The sequence below is a fragment of the Aquarana catesbeiana genome, linkage group LG12 (genome assembly GCF_042186555.1).
Source record: "Aquarana catesbeiana isolate 2022-GZ linkage group LG12, ASM4218655v1, whole genome shotgun sequence".
In the NCBI taxonomy this organism is placed as follows: domain Eukaryota; kingdom Metazoa; phylum Chordata; class Amphibia; order Anura; family Ranidae; genus Aquarana; species Aquarana catesbeiana.
In genome coordinates, this window is record NC_133335.1 from 152,383,412 (window position 1) to 152,407,064 (window position 23,653).

The following is a 23,653-nucleotide window of genomic DNA, read 5'->3' on the forward strand; positions in this document are numbered from 1 at the left end:
AGAAAGGAATGGAGTCATTGCCAGAATACAGATCTGGGTGCTACCCAGCGGAGTTGCCACGGGCAATTCAGAGTGAGCAGACTCCTGATCAGAGGAACCGTTGTTGCTGTATCGCTGGGTCAGGTGAGAGGGCCGATCGGCCATTATCTACTAACGTCCATAGGAACTGCAGTCTCTGACCATCTCTTGTAACTTGTCTGAAGTCTCTGACCATCTCCTGTACTATGTCTGCAGTCTCTGACCATCTCTTGTATCATGTCTGCAGTCTCTGACCATCTCTTGTACCATGTCTGCAGTCTCTGACCGTCTCCTGTAGTATGTCTGCAATCTCTGACCATCTCCTGTATTATGTCTGTAGTCTCTGACTGTCTCCTGTAGTATGTCTGCAATCTCTGACCATCTCCTGTATTATGTCTGCAGTCTCTGACCATCTCTTGTATCATGTCTGCAGTCTCTGACCATCTCCTGTACTATGTCTGCAGTCTCTGACCATCTCTTGTAACATGTCTGCAGTCTCTGACCATCTCTTGTATCATGTCTGCAGTCTCTGACCATCTCCTGTATCATGTCTGCAGTCTCTGACCGTCTCCTGTAGTATGTCTGCGATCTCTGACCATCTCCTGTATTATGTCTGCAGTCTCTGACCATCTCCTGCATTATGTCTGCAGTCTCTGACCATCTCTTGTATCATGTCTGCAGTCTCTGACCGTCTCCTGTAGTATGTCTGCAATCTCTGACCATCTCCTGTATCATGTCTGCAGTCTCTGACCATCTTCTGTAGTATGTCTGCAATCTCTAACCATCTCCTGTATTATGTCTGCAGTCTCTGACCATCTCCTGCACTATGTCTGCAGTCTCTGACCATCTCTTGTATCATGTCTGCAGTCTCTGACCGTCTCCTGTAGTATGTCTGCAATCTCTGACCATCTCCTGTATTATATCTGCAGTCTCTGACCATCTCCTGCACTATGTCTGCAGTCTCTGATCATCTCTTGTATCATGACTGCAGTCTCTGACCATCTCCTGTACTATGTCTGCAGTCTCTGACCATCTCTTGTATCATGTCTGCAGTCTCTGACCATCTACTGTATTATGTCTGCAGTCTCTGATCATCTCCTGTATCATGTCTGCAGTCTCTGACCATCTCCTGTAATATATCCACATTCTCTGACCATCTCCTGTACTATGTCTGCAGTCTCTGACCATCTCTTGTATCATGTCTGCAGTCTCTGACCATCTCCTGTATTATGTCTGCAGTCTCTGACTGTCTCCTGTAGTATGTCTGCAATCTCTGACCATCTCCTGTATTATGTCTGCAGTCTCTGATCATCTCCTGTATCATGTTTGCAGTCTCTGACCATCTCCTGTAATATGTCCGCATTCTCTGACCATCTCCTGTACTATGTCTGCAGTCTCTGACCATCTCTTGTAACATGTCTGCAGTCTCTGACCATCTCTTGTATCATGTCTGCAGTCTCTGACCATCTCCTGTATCATGTCTGCAGTCTCTGACCGTCTCCTGTAATATGTCCACATTCTCTGACCATCTCCTGTACTATGTCTGCAGTCTCTGACCATCTCTTGTAACATGTCTGCAGTCTCTGACCATCTCTTGTATCATGTCTGCAGTCTCTGACCATCTCCTGTATCATGTCTGCAGTCTCTGACCATCTCCTGTAGTATGTCTGCAATCTCTGACCATCTCCTGTATTATGTCTGCAGTCTCTGACCAACTCCTGCACTATGTCTGCAATCTCTGACCATCTCCTGTATCATGTCTGCAGTCTCTGACCGTCTCCTGTAGTATGTCTGCAATCTCTAACCATCTCCTGTATTATGTCTGCAATCTCTGACCATCTCCTGTATCATGTCTGCAGTCTCTGACCGCCTCCTGTAGTATGTCTGCAATCTCTAACCATCTCCTGTATCATGTTTGCAGTCTCTGACCATCTCCTGTAATATGTCTGCATTCTCTGACCATCTCCTGTACTATGTCTGCAGTCTCTGACCATCTCTTGTAACATGTCTGCAGTCTCTGACCATCTCTTGTATCATGTCTGCAGTCTCTGACCATCTCCTGTATCATGTCTGCAGTCTCTGACCGTCTCCTGTAATATGTCCACATTCTCTGACCATCTCCTGTACTATGTCTGCAGTCTCTGACCATCTCTTGTAACATGTCTGCAGTCTCTGACCATCTCTTGTATCATGTCTGCAGTCTCTGACCATCTCTTGTATCATGTCTGCAGTCTCTGACCATCTCCTGTAGTATGTCTGCAATCTCTGACCATCTCCTGTATTATGTCTGCAATCTCTGACCATCTCCTGCACTATGTCTGCAGTCTCTGACCATCTCTTGTATCATGTCTACAGTCTCTGACCATCTCCTGTAATATGCCTGTGGGCTCTTTCTAACAGACTCTCTAACAGAAGCCCTCTCTGTGTGCATCAGAGAGACTCCCCTCCAGGACTCATTAGTGTACGCTCTTCCTGTATTTTTTTTATTGTTAAAAGATCATGAGAGGATCCCAGGGTAACGAAGACTTCTTAGGGGAGCATCTCTGTGTTTGAGTCGTTGCCATAGTAACATTTGTAAAGGGGAGGAGTTGGTAAGATGATCATGCCCACGTGGGGGCGCCAGAAATATTTCTGCACCCAGGGGTCTGTGACCCTAGGATCGGCCCTGGTTAGGAGTTAACTGTAATTCCCAGGTTTTTATTGGTTTTGCTGAGTCTGACCCCCCCAGTTCTGTGTGATATAAAAGGGACAGAGGTCCAGAACCAGAGAGAAAAGTGAAGTGAAGGAAAGTGAGTGAAGTGAAGGAAAGGAGAAAAAGGAGTTCGGTCTAGGACTGGTCCATTTTGCCAGGCCTGCTTGATACTGTTACTGGGGTCTGGATGGCCGAAGTAGGAGGTAGATTCCAGACATGGACTTAACCAGTATTGGACTTCTTTTTTAATTATTTATTTAGGCAGAGTACAGAGTACAACATGTCATGACAATAAAACAACATTAAAGGACTGTCAGTGCTACAGCAAAATGGCTGTAATGTATTGCTGACTCCTGGCAATATAGATAAAAATCAAGGAAAACATTGTCGTGGAGAAAAAAGGGGAACTTCGCGCCAAAATTAAAAAAGAATTGGCGTGGCCCCCCCCCCCAAAAAAAAATCCATGCCAGACCCTTATCCTAGCATGCAGCCTGGAGGAAAGGATAGGGGGGGGGGGACGAGAGAGCGCCCCCCCGCCCTCCTGAACCATACCAGGCTACATGCCCTTTAAATGGGGAGGGTGCTTTGGGACCTTGTACCCGCAAAAAAATAAAAATTACTGCTCTGTTATAAATGGTCAAGTGAAAAACAGTAAGATTACTAAAATAAAAATTTAAATTAATATGGAAAAAACAAGCTGCAACTTCCTGTGAGATACACACATTAATCAACAACTTTCAATATTAAGTTGCTCTATAATTTACATATAAAGTGAATCTGTGCAGTGTAAATTGATTGTGCTAAACTCCTAAAGTGAATATCATGAAATAAAATTGATCAATTAGCACACTATAAATAGTCCATTCAGTTGATGATAGATCTCCAATGTGAAATTGACACACAATACAACCAGGAATTGTGATGAGAAAAGATGCAACTTCAACCTCTACACATACTGACGCTTACCGACTTCTGTTGATCTCCTATTAAGGGAGATTACATACGCTTTTGGCTTAATACCCAGCCCGGGTCTTTAAGATATGAAGCAAAGGTCCCAACTTCTTCCCAGATGTTATCATTCAAAGGTGCATATTGCCAGATGGTCCCCATGAGAAAATAAAAGCTTCCATAGTATAAAATCTTTTGGTAGTTTTAATAGATAAAAAGTATTGCACTTACAATTAGATGAACTAAATAATGCAGTAAAACTCGGAGCCGACCGGATCTCGATTGCAGCCCATTATTCCGGGACTTGCGTGAACGCGGTGACTGTCCACAAACCGTCAAGATGATGCTGCTGTCAAGACAGGTTCACTTGCTGGTGTCACTTTAAGGAGGCTTGGTGAGCTTCATGGCCCAGGTTGTATTAAGGGTACAATGTACCCCATACCCATTCACATAGGGGGGTGGGATGTGGGGGCCCCCTTGTTAAAGGGGGCTTCCATATTCCGATAAGCCTCCCACCCGCAGACCCCAACAACCACCGGGCCAGGATTGTGGGGATGAGGCCTTGTCCCTATGTTGAGGGCAAGCGGCCTGGTATGGTTCAGGAGGGGGGCGCTCGCTCGTCCCCCTCTTTCCTGGTCTGCCAGGCTGCTTGCTCAGATAAGGGTCTGGTATGGATTTTAGGGGGGAACAATTTTTAAAACATTTTGGCATGGAGTTCCCCTTAAAATCTATGCTGGACCCAAAGGGCTTGGTATGGATTTTGGGGGGGGGGACCCCACCAGTTATTTTTTTACATTTTGGTGTGGCGTTCTCCTTAAAATCTTTACCAGACCTTTACCAGACATGGCTGATCACGTGGTAAAGAGCCTCCGCCGGAGGCTCTTTACCAAGATCGGTGGAGCGGTGTGTCAGACTGACACACCGCTTCACCGATCGCCGCAATGTGTGCCCCCGCAGGCGCGTGGCGGCATGTTATCCTGCTGGACATCATATGACGCCCAGTCAGGATAACTGAACACCGCCTGGCCGTCATCTGCTATGGGCCGGGTGGGAAGTGGTTAAACACAGAAGCAGAACAGATAGTGAAGCAAGCTATAGTTCAACTTAGCTTTTTCATTTCATCTGCTACTAATCTGCTATTGTGTTAGTGTTGAACTTGATACTGATACTAGTGTTCATAGTTTTGTGATAGCCTCAGAGTCTGTCCGTGTTGTGGGGGGATTTATTATTTATTACAGAGTCTATATTATAGATTCTATATAGATTCTATATACCCTAATTTGTTAAATGCGTGCAGGTAGTTTTGCCAACTCTGGCATATTTGTTATTATTGTTCTATTTCTTGTATCTATTTTTCATTTGATTTTACATGTCACCTGCTTGCAGGTCTGATAACTATCACCAGTCCATTTTCTCTTTGAATTAAATATACAGCAATGTATTGTTCTAATTGAAAAGTAAAGTCAGGTTAGAGATCGTGGTTGTGGTCGCGCTTGTGGTGGACGCCTTGCTAAAAAAAGTGGCAAGGTCTCTGCTACTAGCTTTTCCTTAGGTACTGCTGACACTTCTGCCGCCACAAACATGTCGTTCTCAACTGTGAGTGTCACCACCACTGCCACCAGCAAAGCTAGTTCCACCACCACCAGTTCTACTAGTTTTCCTGCCAGACCACCAACATCTGCTGCTGCTTCCACTGCCAGTGCAGCTCCTTCTACTTCTACAGGTGTCATGGCTTCTTATTTTTATGGGATAGGCAAGAAAACTAGTATTAAACAAGTGAAGTTGCCTTTACACTCACCACAACCAATGACACTGCCAGAGCCATTGCCCAGCCCCCCAAAGAAGCAATTGAGGGAGACAGCAGCAGAGACAGAAAGTGAGACTTTTTTTTCATTGCCCCAAGAGAAAAGTTCTACTGAGGCAGACGACTCTTTGCAACAAGTTTCAGCAATAATTGGTTTGATGGTGATGATGATTTTGAATGTGATGCTCCTCTTTCCCCAACCACTGCAAACGTATTGTACACTCTTACCCCATAAGACTTACAGTATGACCTAGAGGAAGTGCAAGAGGGATATTCTGTGATTATGGAGGAAGAATCCTGTGATGATAAGATAACACCAACCTCCCGAGCGCCCCTGCCATTAGCACTAGTTCACCAAGTGGAACTGTAGTGGCAACAGCTTCCACCACTGGCGTGCTACCTGCTGCAGCTACATCAGCCCTAAATAATACTAGAGATAAACAGGGTCAAGGGGCTGCATCGTGCCGCAGAAATGTTTGGAAATACTTTCACAGATTGGAAGGTGGGTTCTTTGGAAAGTGCAAATTGTATGGGAAGCAAGTGAGTAGGGGGAAAAAGTCGGGACATTTAACCAATACTGGTATGAACCTACACCTTAACAATTACAACCGCTCTACTTTACTGCGGGCAGAGGCAGAAAAAGAAGGTGGTAGCACAGGAAGCAACATTACGAACTCTGACTGTACTGGTGGTACCTCCTCAACCACACCACTTACTCAGAGCACAGCCAATAGAGAGGGTTCGAGTAAGACAAACCGTCCACATGCAGTACTTCCGCTTCAGACCCAATTAGGCTCCTCATCCTCCCAAGGACATCATCAGCCTATCCTAGATAGCTTTGTTGGCTTTAGTTCCAAGGGCATGTCAAAACAGCTGGCCAACAAGATCACCAGCCTCATTGGCTAATTCATTGCTGTTGGAGGAGCCTCTTTTTGTATGATTGAAGGGGAGCCATTTAAATAGCTCATGTATGCCCTTGCTCCACAATATGTTGTTCCTGCACAAACAGCTTTCAGCAGAAATATTGTTCCAGTACTATACCATTCATGCATTGCAGTATTAAGGAAAAAAAGGGTCAGATAATTAATTTGACCACTGATTTGTGGACAGCTCCCAACGCTCAACATGCTTTCCAGTCTTTGACTGCACACTGGTGGCAGGCCACTGTGCCTGCTGGTGGTGGCACTAGTGTAAGAGGTCAAACTTCATCAGGAAGCAGGTCTGCAGCGCAAGACCAGCAGGGTTATTAAGCTTTCCTGCTCCGCACAGATGTCAGTGATGATAAACAGCTCTGCCAACATATTGCGGGCAATTAGATCGATGTTGGCCAATTGGTTTGGAGAGCGGGCAGTCACCAATGTTTCTGTTTGGTTCATAGTGACAGACGGAGGTTCAAACATGGTGAAAGCTCTCCAAGATGGATATTTTGTCAGTGTGCGCTGTTCTGCACACATATCGCATTTAGTGGTCAAGGGTGCAATCCCAGTGGAGAAAAACAACAAGATTCCTCAAATCTTGGACCTTTGCAGGAAGATTGCAGGGCATTTCCACCACAGTGTAGGGGCTAGTCAACTGTTGAGGGAAGATTTAATGGGTATGTGGACGGGGGATTATGGCGGTGCTATAGTCAAACAGATTTCTCAAAGAGGAATAAACAAAAAAAAAGTGTAGAAAGCAAAAGGAAATAATAAAAAATACAAAATTTATTGATAATCTGACATAGACAAAATATACATTACAAACAATTCATGTTATACTTAAAAAAATTTTATGGGTACATGTACTGTAAGTGACCCTAGGGATAGTAGAATGGGCCAGATGGAAAATGGCCGTTTAAAGGAGAAGGGCTCGATTTCCTACATGTTTCGCCAAGACATTGGCTTCTTCAGGGAACAGGAGCTCATAAGATAGATAAATAAGACAGTTCTGTGTGATAAACGTGAAAAACATGGTAAGAACAATAATTTAAACAAACACTGCATGGTGTAGACAGTAAAGAGTTAAAATTGTGGCTGGACATTTATGCAACCATAGGCTCCACACAAAGTACCGATAATGCAAACATACCTGGGGCATACCTGACGCCCCAGGTATGTTTGCATTATCGGTACTTTGTGTGGAGCCTATGGTTGCATAAATGTCCAGCCACAATTTTAACTCTTTACTGTCTACACCATGCAGTGTTTGTTTAAATTATTGTTCTTACCATGTTTTTCACGTTTATCACACAGAACTGTCTTATTTATCTATCTTATGAGCTCCTGTTCCCTGAAGAAGCCAATGTCTTGGCGAAACATGTAGGAAATCGAGCCCTTCTCCTTTAAACGGCCATTTTCCATCTGGCCCATTCTACTATCCCTAGGGTCACTTACAGTACATGTACCCATAAAATTTTTTTAAGTATAACATGAATTGTTTGTAATGTATATTTTGTCTATGTCAGATTATCAATAAATTTTGTATTTTTTATTATTTCCTTTTGCTTTCTACACTTTTTTTTTTGTTTATTCCTCTTTGAGAAATCTGTTTGACTATAGCACCGCCATAATCCCCCGTCCACATACCCATTAAATATTTGATTATCTTGGGGATGAGGTGCTGTATCCCTTGGTACCATCTAGCCACCCCTACACTTGTTGAGGGAAGAGCAAGAGCAATCATGGCTCCCCACACATCGCCTGAAACAAGATGCCAGCACCCAGTGGAACTATACCCTGGAAATGCTGGAACGCATTTTGGAGCAAAAGACAGCCATCCACAATCTATCATCCCGCCACAGCATTGGAATTGATTCCACTCTGGGAGGTGATGACTGGTGTATAATTGGGCAGCTCGTTTCTGTCTTAAAATGCTTTCGGGATGTGACAGAAAACTTGAGTCAGAGCAATGCCTGCCTAGGACAGGTCATACCTTTGTTCACCTATCTCATGGAGAAGATGGGATTGTTCCTAGAATATTTCCTAGCCTGGCACCATCATTTAAAAACAACCGAGTGCAGCATGTGCATGTTGGGTAGAGGCACTTGACAATCTGGTGGGTGCAAGTCAAGCAGCTGGTAATAGAGAGGAAAGCAGTGCCTCGGAAATGGTCAGGGACTACCTATATGAATCACCTTTACCTCCTAAAGCGGACCTTTTGACCTATTGGGATGGTAAGAAAAGTGTGTGGCCTGCTCTTTGCCTGGTTGCCCAGCAGCTACTATCCTGTCCTCCAACCACCACGTAAAGTGAGAGAGTTTTCTCTATTACTGGGAACATCCTGAATCCACACTGTGCACAGCTGACACCCCATTTGATGGAACAAATAACTTTCCTCAAATTTAACCTCCCCAAGCTGGGTTACCCTACCCTTAACTTGTGAGACCTGAATCATTGTCACCATGTGAAGATAGATGGGACTCGGAGGAACCATCTATATATTGGGGAAAATCTAATTTTAGAATTTTCTTACCACTTGACAATAGCAGTTGTGTCAGGTCATTGGTGGTGTTCTTCTGATCCTATTAGTACTGCAGGCAACTGCAGTATTTACAGTTAGTGTAGTGCGTCCTCTGCACAGTGTGCACCTAAAGCTACCTGAAGAAAATTGGTGGTGTTCTTCTGATCCTATTAGTACCACAGGTAGCTGCAGTATTTACAGTTAGTGTAGTGCATCCTCTGCACAGTGTGCACCTATATCTACCTGAAGAAAAGTGGTGGTGTTCTTCTGATCCTATTAGTACCGCAGGCAGCTACAGTATTTACAGTTAGTGTAGTGTGTCCTCTGCACAGTGTGCACCTAAAGCCACCAGAACAAAATTGGTGGTGTTCTTCTGATCCTTTTAGTACCGCAGGCAGCTGCAGTATTTACAGTTAGTGTAGTGCGTCCTCTGCACAGTGTCCACCTAAAGCTACCAGAAGAAAATTGGTGGTGTTCTTCTGATCCTATTAGTACCGCAGGCAGCTGCAGTATTTACAGTTAGTGTAGTGTGTCCTCTGCACAGTGTGCACCTAAAGCTACCTGAAGAAAATTGGTGGTGTTCTTCTGATCCTATTAGTACCACAGGCAGGCAGCTACAGTATTTACAGTTAGTGTACTGCGTCCTCTGCACAGTGTGCACCTAAAGCTACCTGAAGACAATTGATGTTGTTCTGATCCTGTTAATACCACAGGCAGGCAGCTACAGTATTTATAGTTAGTGTACTGTGTCCTCTGCACAGTGTGCACCTAAAGCTACCTGAAGACAATTGCTGGTGTTCTCATACTAATAATACTACAGGCAGGCAGTTGATTCTGCTAGCTGCAGTATCAGTATATATATACATTCCAGCTTTGTGCAGCTACATCTCACTGCAGGCCATTACTATGTCTGGAAGGCCAACAAGGAGAGGCAGACCGTCACAAGCCAATAAAAGAGGGCAAGCAGGCTCTGTGTCTAGAGGCAACAGTGCTGGTCGTGGAGACGGTGCATCCTCATCAGCACGTGGCCGTGGGACACGCTTAAATTCTAAAACCCGACACAATGTGCGCTCTGCTACAACGATAATGTAACTCAATAAATGTAACTCAATAAATGTGAACTGGCAACTATGGACAAAAAGTGCTGCAACCAAAGTGAACTCGAATATCTAGTTCTGTGACATGTATAATAAACTCAAGTGCGCTACTAATGTTTCAATGTTTAAGGTTTAAAGTTGATCTTCCACCCAAACTTCATGGTATTTATGTATTCATTGTAACAATCATGATAAATAAATAAATACACATATATGAAATCCTAAACAAGTGAATCAAAAATTGACAAAACGATGTGTCAAAAAGGAAAAGAAAGAAAAATATGTGTTGCTACAAAATAGTTCTTCTTTTTGCTAGTGAGATTGCTGATCCTTTAGTGTTTGATCATGCTGACAAAACGGTGTGCTGACACAGCGGTAACATAAGGGGGGGCGCTTACCAGATAAGTTGGACCCCTATTACGGGGGTCTTTAGAGCCTCACAGATACAAGATCTTGTAGGCAGGAATAGCTGCTTTCCCTTGTGGCTTCGGATCCTCCTTGCCTTCTTATCGAGCACCCGGATAATCTCACCTTAACCAATGCCGCTATGTGATCTCAGATATCTTCAGGGCTTTACCAGTGCTGGGGCTTAAGGACACGAACAGATGATTTTAACTGCAGTCGGGAATCCGCCCTAGGTTCCTCTCAAGCACTGGGATGCCGTGGGCTGAACTCCTGTGTAATCCCTCATTACCATATTGGAAACAAGACAGAAAAATCCTCCATGGTGAAGTACATATAAATTTTCCTTTTATTTAAAACTGATGGATGGCTGACATCAAGGTTAAAGCAGAAATTAAAAAACAGACAGCTTGGCTGCGGCGAGGCTTGCCCAGCTGATGTGTGGTGACGTCAGGTCCCGTAGCTCCATCCAACACGGCGTTTCTCCGTAAGAGGCTTCGACGGGGAAAGGAGACTGGGGCAGGACGTCACACACCACACTATATGAGCATCTCCGCAGGAAGGTGACACCGGAAACAAGATTGTAATCAATTTAGCAATCAGTTCACAGTGCGACCACAAAATGCAATAAACTAAACAAATTAAGAACTATATTAACATATCTATGCAACCAAAAAAATAAAATTATTATTATAATGAAGTCATACACATAAAATAATGGTAAAGTGATAATAGAATTGCAATACCATACCAAATGCTATTTGGCAAATATAAAACCAATACATGTATAAAATACATATTCTAAAAATGGTTATTACCAATTCTAAAAGGAGATAGGGGAGAAACAGCAAGTCTATCGTTAAGGCACAGCATTATTCCATCCTCCCTTGTCAACTGACCCCATCTTTAAAGCAGGGGAACACTGCGGGTAGGCGAAGGGTATTGGGATCCTAATGGTCTAGTTAACACATTCATTACCAACCTAATGTGTGTTAGATTCCTATCAGTTAGGGAATCCTGAAGGGGACAGAGGAATCAATAAAGAGAAGAAAAAAAGATCCTTAAAGGACAACAGATGGGAGAACCAATCCCATAAAAATATAAAAATATATATGAAAAATATATAAAAATATATACATATATATATGTGTGTGAACTAAAGGGGTACTGGAATTAAAGGGTACAGGAATTATCAACTATTGTCAATGTAACAATTTATATCCCATTCTATGTTAAGGCCCCATGGGGTATAGCTCTGCATATCGAATATCCAGCGGGTTTCGCGGTGTGAGATGTGGCGTTTCAAATTACTACCCCTCCAATGGGGGGTGAATTTCTCAATCGCCATAACTTTCGGCTGCGATGTATCCCGATTATGAAACTGGCGAAAATGCCAAGAAACGCTATGTCCAACAAACCCCCTGCGTATGTTGGACAAGTGTTCATCAATCCGAATTTTGAGCGCGCGGGTGGTCCTCCCAATATACTGAAACCCGCACGGGCAACTGAGAAGGTATACTACCCCTACAGTCCCGCACGTGATAAAATCTTTTATAGGGTAAACCCTTGAAGTGACAAAGGAAGAAAAGCTGGAACCCTTAATGGTTTGTGATGACCTGCAGACCGCACACCTTTTAGGTTGCCAAACATTTGGACTTTAGGAGGTGGGTCAATGACACTAGGTGCCAGTACATCCTTAAGATTTTGATTTCATCTGTATAAAATTTTGGGTCGATCCGGAAGTACAGGTCCTAACACCTTATCACACTTAAGGGTCTGCCAATGCTTTCAGATAATTTTGTTAACCCACCAGTAGTGTGAGGAAAAAGTGGTCAAAAAAGACTATTCCAGGTCTTTGTTTTTCCTCTCAGTAACATTACTAGTTTTAGGAACCAACAGTTTCTGTCTGTCTAGGTGGGCAATTTCCTGCAAATCCTTATCCAATAAGGAGGGTGAATATCCCTTTTCTATAAATCGATTTTTTAGGACATTAGCTTGGATCCAAAAATCTTCTATATGAGAACAATTTCTCCTAATACGTTGGAATTGTCCTTTGGGTATGGCTTTAAGCCAATTTGGATGATGTCCACTATCCAGTGGAATATATCCATTACGATCCGTGTTTTTAAAATAAGTTTTAGTAAGGAGGGAACTCTGTTCTTTGTAAATGGTCAAATCTAAAAAATTGACTGAGGTTAAGCTATGTTCATATGTGAACTAAATCCCCCAGTCATTACTATTCAATCGGGTCATAAAAGTATGGAGGGTTTGTTCATCCCCCTTCCACAAGAAAAAGGCGTCGTCAATGTAACGACGCCAAAAAAGGAGGCGGGGCTCATTCAAGGAAAAAAGTTTATCATTTTCCCACAGAGCCATGAACAGCCCAGCTAAGCTGGGAGCAAATTTTGCCCCCATGGCAACTCCGGTGCCCTGGAGGTAAAATTCACCTCCATAATAACAATAGTTATGTTCCATAGCAAAATGCAGTAACTTCATAACAAAATCTATGGTAGAAGTTTTCCAGGAGAGTTCTTTTCTAAGAAAAAGCTCAGCTGCTTGATATCCCAATTGATGGGGTAATATAGTACAAAGGGAGGCAACATCCGCCGTTACCAGCAAGACGCTGTCATCCACTGTATATGCAGATATTTCCCTCATAATTTGCATTGAATCTTTCAAAAACGCTGGGGTTTTACTTACCACTGGCTGAAGATAGAAATCAATGAATTTCCCTATCCTAGAGGTAAGGGAGTCAATGCCGCTTACAATGGGACGGCCAGGGGGTTGGACGGGTTTTTGTGAACCTTAGGGATATAGTATATGATTGGTGTTCTTGGTGCTAAGGGAATAAGAAATTCCCGTTCTTTTTCATTAATAACATCTTTTCTATAGCCTTGCTGTACTAAACTACTCAGAGTCCTCTTGTATTTATTTAAGGGATCTCCCTTCAGGATGGTATATGTGTCCCTATCTGACAGAAGGGACTCCATTTCCTTCATATAATCCTGTTTTTTCAAAATAAACACTCCCCCCTTTATCCGCTGGCCGTATAATAAGTTCCCTCTTTTTGCAGAGAGAGGCAATACCTTCCTCTGTACCCTTACAATATTCTTTTTTAAAATTGATCGTTTGCAGGTCTTGTAATACTAAATCTTTAAAAACCGATAGACTGGGCGCTATTTTACCCGGGGGATTAAATAAAGATGCATTTTTAAGTCCTGTTCCCTTAGGCATTTGACCTCCTGTTTGGGAATGATTTCTTATTATGGGATTAGAAAGAAAGTGACGCTTGATATTTAATTTTCTAATATATTTTTGCACATCTAAAAACATCTGAAACTTATTTAAAGGTTTCCTAGGGTCATATTTTAAGCCCTGATTTAAAGTTAGCTTTTCCGCTCTAGTAAGTTCCTCTCCACTAAGATTAAACACTTTATCCCCGATAATCCATTTCAGGTTGTCTGTTTTGGGGGTATGTCTGGGGACCCCCATATTGTTGGTTGGGCACATAAGGATGTCTTTTATTCCTATTGTTACCTGGGTAAGAACCCCTTCCTGAATTTTTAGGTTGTTGATGTGAGGAAGGTGGATACTGATTATATGACCCATTATCAGCTGATCGACCTGCGTTATTTTTGTTCCTCGTTTTATGGGTTTGGGGCGTTCTTTCCACTCTTGCTGGTCCTGGGTTTCTATGCCCTGGGGTGGAGGTACTTTGTAAAGATCTGAAATGTTAATTTAAAGGAGGAGCCGAGGTGCTCATCTCGCACCCCTCCCCAACATTCATCTCAGATGGCTTCACAAAAAAGTCACGATAATTTTCCTGCCATTTAAAGACGTTATGAGATTTATAATCTTCCACGTCTCTGAGATACTTCTTCCGTTTCTTAATTTGCTGCTCCTCTTCCTCCTCTATCATAATGTCATGTAATTCTTTCATATATACCTGGTATAGTCTTTCTTTGCTCATAGGGGCTAATTTATCTTTTTTGTCTTTAATTTCTTGTTGTAATTTAGCTACCTTGGATCTTTTTTTTGGCAACTAAAAACTCCAGGAAAGCCATTCCCACATCATTAAAATATAGGAACCACTCATTGATCTCAGTATCTCCCTTATCTGGATAAACATGCCATCTTAAACTTCTTGGGATCATTTTCTCCTTAAGATATCTCTCCTGGAAAACAATGTCCCAGGTGGCATGTAACTCAGATACTAGGACATTGTTAAGTCTCATAAAAATGCCCCCCGATTCCCTCTGTAACTGAGGGGGCTTGATCAAATACCTCCTCAGGGTTAATTTTTCTGTTATTGCAAAAATCAAAAATGTCCATAACGTAACCTGAGTGTCAGCCTGTTAAGTTTGGGTATAAATAGGCGACAGCTTGCACTACAAAGCAATGCCTTAAAATGTATATATGTAATTGCCCACAATGTGATAAATTACCTATACCAATGTATGTGAAAATAATTCAGTGAGAAATTAAATCAGTGAAAAACCATGTAAGTGAACAGGGAGCTGCAAAATAGATATGTTCTAATAAATTCTAAAACCTGACACAATCTGCGCTATCCCCGCTCTGCTACAACGTTAATGCTGGTGTTCTCATAGTAATAATACTACAGGCAGGCAGTTGATTCTGCTAGCTGCAGTATCAGTATATATATATACATTCCAGCTTTGTGCAGCTACATCTCACTGCAGGCCATTAGTATTTCTGGAAGGCCAACAAGGAGAGGCAGACCTTCACAAGCCAATAAAAGAGGGCAAGCAGGCTCTGTGTCTAGAGGCAACAGTGCTGGTCATGGAGACGGTGCATCCTCATCAGCACGTGGCCGTGGGAGACGCTTAAATTCTTTATTGATTCCTCCGTCCCCTTCAGGATTCCCTAACCAATAGGAATCTAACACACATTAGGTTGGTAATGAATGTGTTAACACCGTTTTGTCAGCATGATCAAACACCAAAGGATCAGCAATCTCACTAGCAAAAAGAAGGACTATTTTGTAGCAACACATATTTTTCTTTCTTTTCCTTTTTGACACATTGTTTTGTCAATTTTTGATTCATATATGTGTATTTATTTATTTATCATGATTGTTACAATGAATACATAAATACCATGAAGTTTGGGTGGAAGATCAACTTTAAACCTTAAACACTGGAACATTAGTAGCGCACTTGAGTTTATTATACATGGGACACGCTTGTCCTTTTTTTTGGCAGCTGGCCGTGCTGAGCCACAACATGCGGAAGACTTGGTAGAGTGGATGACCAAGCCGTCCTCATCCTCCTCATCCTCTCTCATCCAGGCTCAGGGTACTTTGTCTGGCAAAGCAGCTGCCAACGCGGCTCAATGGCATCAGTCACTCCTTTCCTAGCCCCACCATGTCCTCCTGAGGAGTCCCCCGAACTGTTTAACCACAGTGTTGGGTACATGCTCCAGGAGGATGCCCAGCATTTTGAAGGCTCCTATGGTGGTACCCAGCTAGAGGAAGGCAGTAACGTGAGCCCAGAGAGAGGGGGTGCCCAAGAAGGACAGCAATCTGGCAGTCATGTTCCCCCAGCTGCAGCATACTGCCAGGTTTGCTCCAGTGATGAGGAGGGAGGGGATGATGAGGTCACTGACTCCACGTGGGTGCCTGATATGAGAGAGGAGGAGGAGGCACATCTCCAAGGAGGCAGGATGCCCTCCAGGGGCCAGCTTAAGGGCAGCACACCGACTGCATCACAACGCAGAGCTCCGCATGTGCAGGGCGCTGCTGTCTCTGCGCGTTATTCCAAAAGTTCTTTGATGCGGGCCTTTTTTGAGATGAGTGCATCAGATCCCACCGCTGCTATTTGCAACATATGTGTCAAGCGTATCTCGCGTGCCCAAAACATCACCTGTTTGGGCACCACATGCTTTACCAGACATATGTCGACCTGCCATGCAGTTTGTTGGCAAGTGTACCTAAAAGACCCACACCAAAGAACAAAGTGGACCTCTCCTTGCTCCTCATCAGCTGGGATCTCCAACCCCACTATACCTTCAGTCCTCTCTGAAACCTGCACTGAGAGGAATGAAGGTGTAGAATTAGGTGTGTCACAGCCAAGTACTTGCGGGCAATCTGCTATCGGTACACTGACATCAGATTGTCCGAGGCAAATTTCCCTGCCCCAGCTGCTGCACCGCCAAAAGAAGTTTGCTCCCAGCCATCCACATGCCCAGCGGTTGAATGCTAGCTTGGCTAAATTGCTAGCACTTCAAATGCTGCCTTTTCAGTTAGTAGACTCTGCCCCTTCCGTGAGTTTGTGGAATGTGCGGTTCTTCAGTGGCAGGTTCCCAAACGCCACTTTTTCTCACGAAGGTGATTCCGGCTCTCTACCGGCATGTGGAAGGCAATGTCTTGGCCTCGCTGGACAGGGCGGTCAGCGGTAAGGTGCATATTACCGCTGACTCATGCTCCAGCAGGCATGGACAGGGACATTACCTATCTTTCACCGTGCACTGGCTGACTCTTCTGGCAGCTGGGAAGGATGAAGGACAGGGTGCAGTTGTGTTGGAGGTTGTTCCGCCACCACGCCTCCAAGTGGTGATTTTGCCACACCTCTCTCCTCCACCCCCTCCTCTTCCTCTTCCTCCATGGCCTCTTCCTGTGCTGATTTGTCCTTGGAACCAGTGGTGCTCCGTAGGCATTCAAGGGGCTATGCAAGTGCTCAGGCAAAAAGATGCCATGCAGTGCTTGAGCTGGTGTGCTTGGGGGACAGGAGCCACACTGGGTCAGAGATTCTGTCAGCTCTGCAGGGGCAGGTTCAGAGGTGGTTGACGCCACGCCAGCTTAAGGCAGGTATGGTGGTTTGCGACAATGGCACCAACCTCCTCTCCGCCCTCCGACAGGGACAACTGACCCATGTGCCCTGTTTGGCTCACGTCCTTAACTTGGTGGTGCAGCAGTTCTTGAGCAGGTACCCGGGCTTTCAGGATGTCCTGAGGCAGGCCAGGAAAGTCTGTGTGCATTTCCGCAAGTCATATAATGCCAGTGCTTGGCTGGCTGACCTCCAAAAGGAATTTAACCTGCCCAAGAACCGCCTAATCTGTGACATGCCCACCAGGTGGAACTCAACTTTGACCATGCTGCAGCGGCTGCACACACAGCAGAGGGCCATCAATGAGTACCTATGCGACTATGGCACCAGGACAGGGTCAGGGGACCTTGTTTTTTTTCCCCACGCCAGTGGGCTATGATCAGGGATGCATGCACTGTCCTGTCATTTGAGGAGGCCACGAGGATGGTGAGCAGTGACAGTGCATGCATCAGTGACACTGTCCCTCTTGTCCACCTGTTGGAGCACACACTGCGTGGAATAATGGACAGGGCACTTGAGGCAGAATAGAGAAGGCCCCCTTTATCCAGACAGTGTTCCTGCATGCCTGCCGATCACACAGAAAGAGGAGGAGGAGGAGGATTGTGTTAGCATGGAGGTGGAGCCTGGCACTCAGCATCAGCAGCAGTCTTCAGGGGATCATTTACAGTCCGAAGAAACCCATGGACTTGTACGTAGCTGGGAGGAGGTGGATGCAGATCATGTCGTCATTAGTGACCCAGAGGACTCTGGACCGAATGCCTCAGCAAACCTACGCTGTATGGCCTCCCTGATCCTGCAAAGCCTGCGGAAGGATCCTCGTATTCGTGGTTTCAAGGGGAGGGATGATTACTGGCTGGCAACCCTCCTTGAGCCACGTTACAAGGGTAAGGTTGCGGACCTTATCTTGCCGTCACAGAGGGAGCAGAGGATGAAACATCTTCGGGAGGCCTTGCAGAAAGGTTTGTGCAACGCGTTTCCAGAGCCTGGGAGGTTACAATTTCCTGGTCCTCCTGGACAACGTGTTGCTGAGGCTTCGGTCAATCACAGAAGGAGCGGTGGAGAAGGTGGCCTTCTGACCGATGCGTTCAGACAATCTTTTAGTCTGCAGCCCCAAGGTCTGATCAGTTCCAGCAACCATTGCCAGCGCCTGATTCACATGGTGCAGGATTACCTAGGGGCAAGATCAGACTTGGACACCTTTCCCACCGAAAATCCTCTGGGTTATTGGGTCTTGAGGATGGATGACTGGCCAGAGCTTGCACAGTATGCTATTGAGCTACTGGCCTGTCCTGCATCCAACGTTCTTTCGGAATGCACATTCAGTGCTGCTGGAGGCTTTGTAACCAATCACAGGGTGCGCCTGTCCACCAAATCGGTCGATCGGCTGACCTTCATAAAAATGAATCAGTCTTGGATCACCAGCTACCAGGCACCTGATGCTGATGTAACCAATTGATTTTTTTTAAATGTGAGATCCCTTCAAGACTGCCTATGCTGATGCTGAGTCACAATCCTCTTCCTCCTCAATTTTCATGCTGATAGCTTATAAGAACATTTTTGGTTCTGGGCACCGCCACCAGTGGCCAAGGCCCAATTTTTCTGCCCTTGTTTAACAGGGGCGTATAATTACAATTTTTGATGCAATACTTTCCAGCAGGGCTCATTCCTGCGCTCCAACTATAGCATCTGTGAGGGGTTGCAGTGTTGTGGCAATTTTTCTGCCCCTGTTTAACAGGGGCGTGTAATTACAATTTTTGATGCAATACTTTGCAGCAGGGCTCATTCCTGCGCTCCAACTATAGTATCTGTGAGGGGTTGCAGTGTTGTGGCACCAGCACCAGTGCCCAAGGCCCAATTTTTCAGCCCCTGTTTAACAGGGGCGTATAATTACAATTTTTGATGAAATACTTTGCAGCAGGGCTCATTCCTGCGCTCCAACTATAGCATCTGTGAGGGGTTGCAGTGTTGTGACACCAGCACCAGTGTCCAAGGCCCAAATTTTCAGCCCCTGTTTAACAGGGCGTATAATTACAATTTTTTGATGTAATACTTTGCAGCAGGGCTCATTCCTGCGCTCCAACTATAGCATCTGTGAGGGGTTGCAGTGTTGTGGCAATTTTTCTGCCCCTGTTTAACAAGGGCGTGTAATTACAATTTTTGTTGCAATACTTTGCAGCAGGGCTCATTCCTGCGCTCCAACTATAGTATCTGTGAGGGGTTGCAGTGTTGTGGCACCAGCACCAGTGCCCAAGGCCCAATTTTTTAGCCGCTGTTTAACAGGGGCGTATAATTACAATTTTTGATGCAAAACTTTGCAGCAGGGTTCATTCCTGCGCTCCAACTATAGCATCTGTGAGGGGTTTTTCTGCCCCTGTTCAACAGGGACATGTAATTACAATTCTTGATCTAATATTTCACAGCAGGGCCCATTCCTGTGCCCACCAAGAGTAACTGTGGGGGCTTACAGTGTTGTGGCAACACCACCACCAAAGGTCCAATTTTTCTGCCCCTGTTCAACAGGTGCATGTAATTACAATTCTTGATATATTATTTCACAGCAGGGCCCGTTCCAGCGCCCACCAAGAGTAACTGTGAGGACTTACAGTGTTGTGGCACCAGCACCACCACCAAAGGCCCAATTTTTCTACCACTGTTCAGCAATGGCATGTAATTACAATTCTTGATCTAATATTTCACAGCAGGGCCGTTCCTGCACCCACCAAGAGTAACTGTGAGGGCTTACAGTGTTGTGGCAACACCAACACCTAAGGCCCCAATTTCTGCAGAGTATATAGGGCAGGCCCCTACTTTCAAACATCCAACTTACAAACGACTCTTTTCTTGCAAATGGAAGGAGACAACAGGAATTGAGAAGAAATCTACACCTAGGAAGGGAAATTCTCTCCTGTAAGAGTTAATATGGGAAAAACGTGTCTCCTCTGCACTGATGCTTTATCACCAATCCTTGTTTCACTAAAAACCCCAATTTTCAAAAAACATTTGTCATTGGGACAGAAAGTGTGGTGAAATCTTCTGAAGAGGTGCACAGACAGCAAAACAAATGTTACAGGGGTGATAACCCTTCCCTATGTTTTTCAAAAAGCTTAAAAATAGATTTTTTGGCTGGAGTTACACTTTAAAAATGTACGGGTTTAAAATTACAAACAGATTCTACTTAAAGAGGAGGTCCACTTAAACAAAAAATATTAAAAGCCAGCACAAACAAATACTGCAGCTGCTGACTTTTACTAAATGGACACTTACCTGTCCCAGGGTCCAGCGATGTCGGCAGCCGAAGCCGATCGATCGCTCGTCTCTCGGCTGCCCCCACTGCCATCCTCGGTCAGAGAATTAGGAAGTGAAGCGTTGCAGCTTCACTGCCCGGTTCCCTACTGCGCATGCACGAGTCGCGCATGCGCAGTGTGTATTTCCCAGAACACAACGGGGGTGGGCGGGCATTTGCGGCTAGCTGCAGCTAGCTATTTTCCGGAAGTGGGTGCAGATACCTGTATTATACAGGTATCTGCACCCCCTCCCCCCTGAAACGTGCCAATTGAGGCACCGGAGGGGGGGAGGAATCCGTTGAGCAGAAGTTCCACTTTAGGGTGGAACTCCGCTTTAACAACAAACCTACAGTCCCTGTCTTGTTTGCGCCGCCTGTATACTGCTGTTCAGAGTATATAGGGCCTGGGGGCCCCGTGCCTTTCCTTTTTTTAATTTGGGTGCAGGGTTCCCCTTAATATCCATACAAGACCCAAAGGGCCTGGTAATGGTCTGGGGGTTTGGGGGTACCCATGCCGTTTGTCTCACTGATTTTCATCCATATTGCCGGGACCCGACATTACATTAAAGCCGCAAGCAGTTTTAAATGACTTTTATTCCTTTAAAAATGTCATTTTGTGCGGATTGTGTAATTTTTTGAGGATTAAAAAAAAGCAAAATTGTTTCTGGGCTGTACTAGGGGTACAAACAACAACTAACATACACATATGTGGTATTGCTGTGATTGCCAGGATATTTAGAATTTATTTTGGGTTGTTCTTTGGTGGTAAGTTATGGTAGTAGCAGAAAATATACAGCTAAATTTTCAAAAAAAATTTGATTTTTTACTATTTTGGGCCAGTTTTCCTGGAGATCAGGAGAAATCCATTACCATTTACTACCAAATGAAAGCCTAATTTGTCCTAAAAAAAAACAGGGTATAAACCACCTGGATACACAAAGTAGTTATGATGATATGTACTAACACGTGTCAAAAATTCAAAATTGGGCTTAGGCATTTAGATTTGTTCTATGCTTAGGCGCGAAGCAGTTAATACTGCTTTAAGGTACAGTAAAAGCTGAAACTTGCGCTAAGTTAGTTATCAGACATGTGCATTCGTTTTCGTCTGAATGCATTTTTGTCAAATTTCGGGGATTTTCGTGTTCTTTTTAACAAAACGATAACAAACGTGCAGAATCGGAAATCCAAAAGATCCGACATAAAAAAAATGCTTTATTTTTGTGTCCATTATATTTTCGTATCGTTGCGACAACAGTTCAATATAGATAGAAGAGTCGACATGACAGTGATAAACAATAGCGATCTGTGTCTATCGAACCTGTGGTCGAATGTGCCTAACCTCACTCTATTAGTCTAAGATTATTCTACATAGACAGAAAAGATTCGACATTATAGAGACAATAGTAAAAAAAAGAGCTGTTAGTGGTCGCTGCTGGAATGGGTGGGGGAAGTAAAATGATGTTGATGATGAATGTTATTGGCTGATTGTAATCAAAGAGGAGGAGCAGTAAAATAGCTAGAACTAAGTTCACCCGTACAGCCAACTTACTTTCACTTACGATTGCTAGCAGAGAGAGACACATACTGAATCATTTCAGACAGTCAATGTTAGCTGGTCCGTTTGTTTGTTAACAGAGAACCTGAATTATTAAGCAATTAAGCATAAGCATTAAGCACAGCAGCAGAACAGATAGTGAAGCAAGCTATAGTTCAACTTAGCTTTTTCATTTCACCTGCTACTAATCTGCGAATGTGTTAGGGCTCTTTCACACGGGGCGGATCAGTGATGATCCGCCCCGTGAACACCCGCTTGCTCAGTGGGGATCGCTCCGCCGATCCCCGCTGAGCAGAAAGATGACAGGTCCATCGCTGCACACTGTGCAGCGACGGACCTGTCAGAGCACCGCTCTCCCCTATGGGGGATCGGATGATGATGGACCGTAGAGTCCGTCGTCACCCGATCCGATCTGAAAACGGATGTAAAAGTAGGGTTTTCCTCCGTTACACTTTTCGGAATCGGAGCGGGTCGGATGTCAGAGGACATGTCACCGCTGACATCCGATGCTCCATAGGAATACATGTATGTCCGTTTTTCATCCGAAAACAGAAGGATGAAAAACGGACATACAGGTCGTCCATGTGAAAGAGCCCTTAGTGTTGAACTTGATACTGATACTAGTGCTAATAGTTTTGTGATAGCCTCAGAGGCTGTCCATGTTGTGGGGGGGTTTATTATTATTTATTATAGAGTCTATATTATAGATTCTATATAGATTCTATATACCCTAATTTGTTACCTGCGTGCAGGTAGTTTTGCCAACTCTGGCATATTTGTTGTTATTGTTCTATTTCTTGTATCTATTTTTCATTTGATTTTACATTGTCACCTGCTTGCAGGTTTGATCACTATCACCAGTCCATTTTCTGTTTGAACTAAATATACAGCAATGTACTGTTCTAAAAGTAAAGGCAGGTAGAGATCGTGTCATGGTCACGCTCGTGGTGGACACCTTGCTAAAAAAAGTGGCAAGGTCTCTGCTACTAGCTTTTTCTTAGGTACTGCTGACACTTCTGCCACCACAAACATGTCGTTCACAACTGTGAGTTCCACCACCACCAGTTTTACTAGTTTTCCTACCAGACCACCAACATCTGCTGCTGCTTCCACTGCCAGTGCAGCTCCTTCTACTTCTACAGGTGTCATGGCTTCTTATTTTTATGGGATAGGCAAGAAAACTAGTATTAAACAAGTGGAGTTGCCTTTACACTCACCACCTCCAATGACACTGCCGGTGCCATTGCCCAGCCCCCCAAAGAAGCAATTGAGGGAGACAGCAGCAGAGACAGAAAGTGAGACTTTTTTTTCGTTGCCCCAAGAGAAAAGTTCTACTGAGGTAGACGACTCTTTGCAACAAGTTTCAGCAATAATTGGTTTGGGGGTGATGATGATTTTGAATGTGATGCTCCTCTTTCCCCAATCACTGCAGACGTATTGTACACTCTTACCCCACAAGACTTACAGTATGACCTAGAGGAAGTACAAGAGGGATATTCTGTGAGGAGTAGGACAGGTAGCAGTTCACTTTTTTCATCTGCTGCTAACTTCCCCTTCTCCCTCTGTCA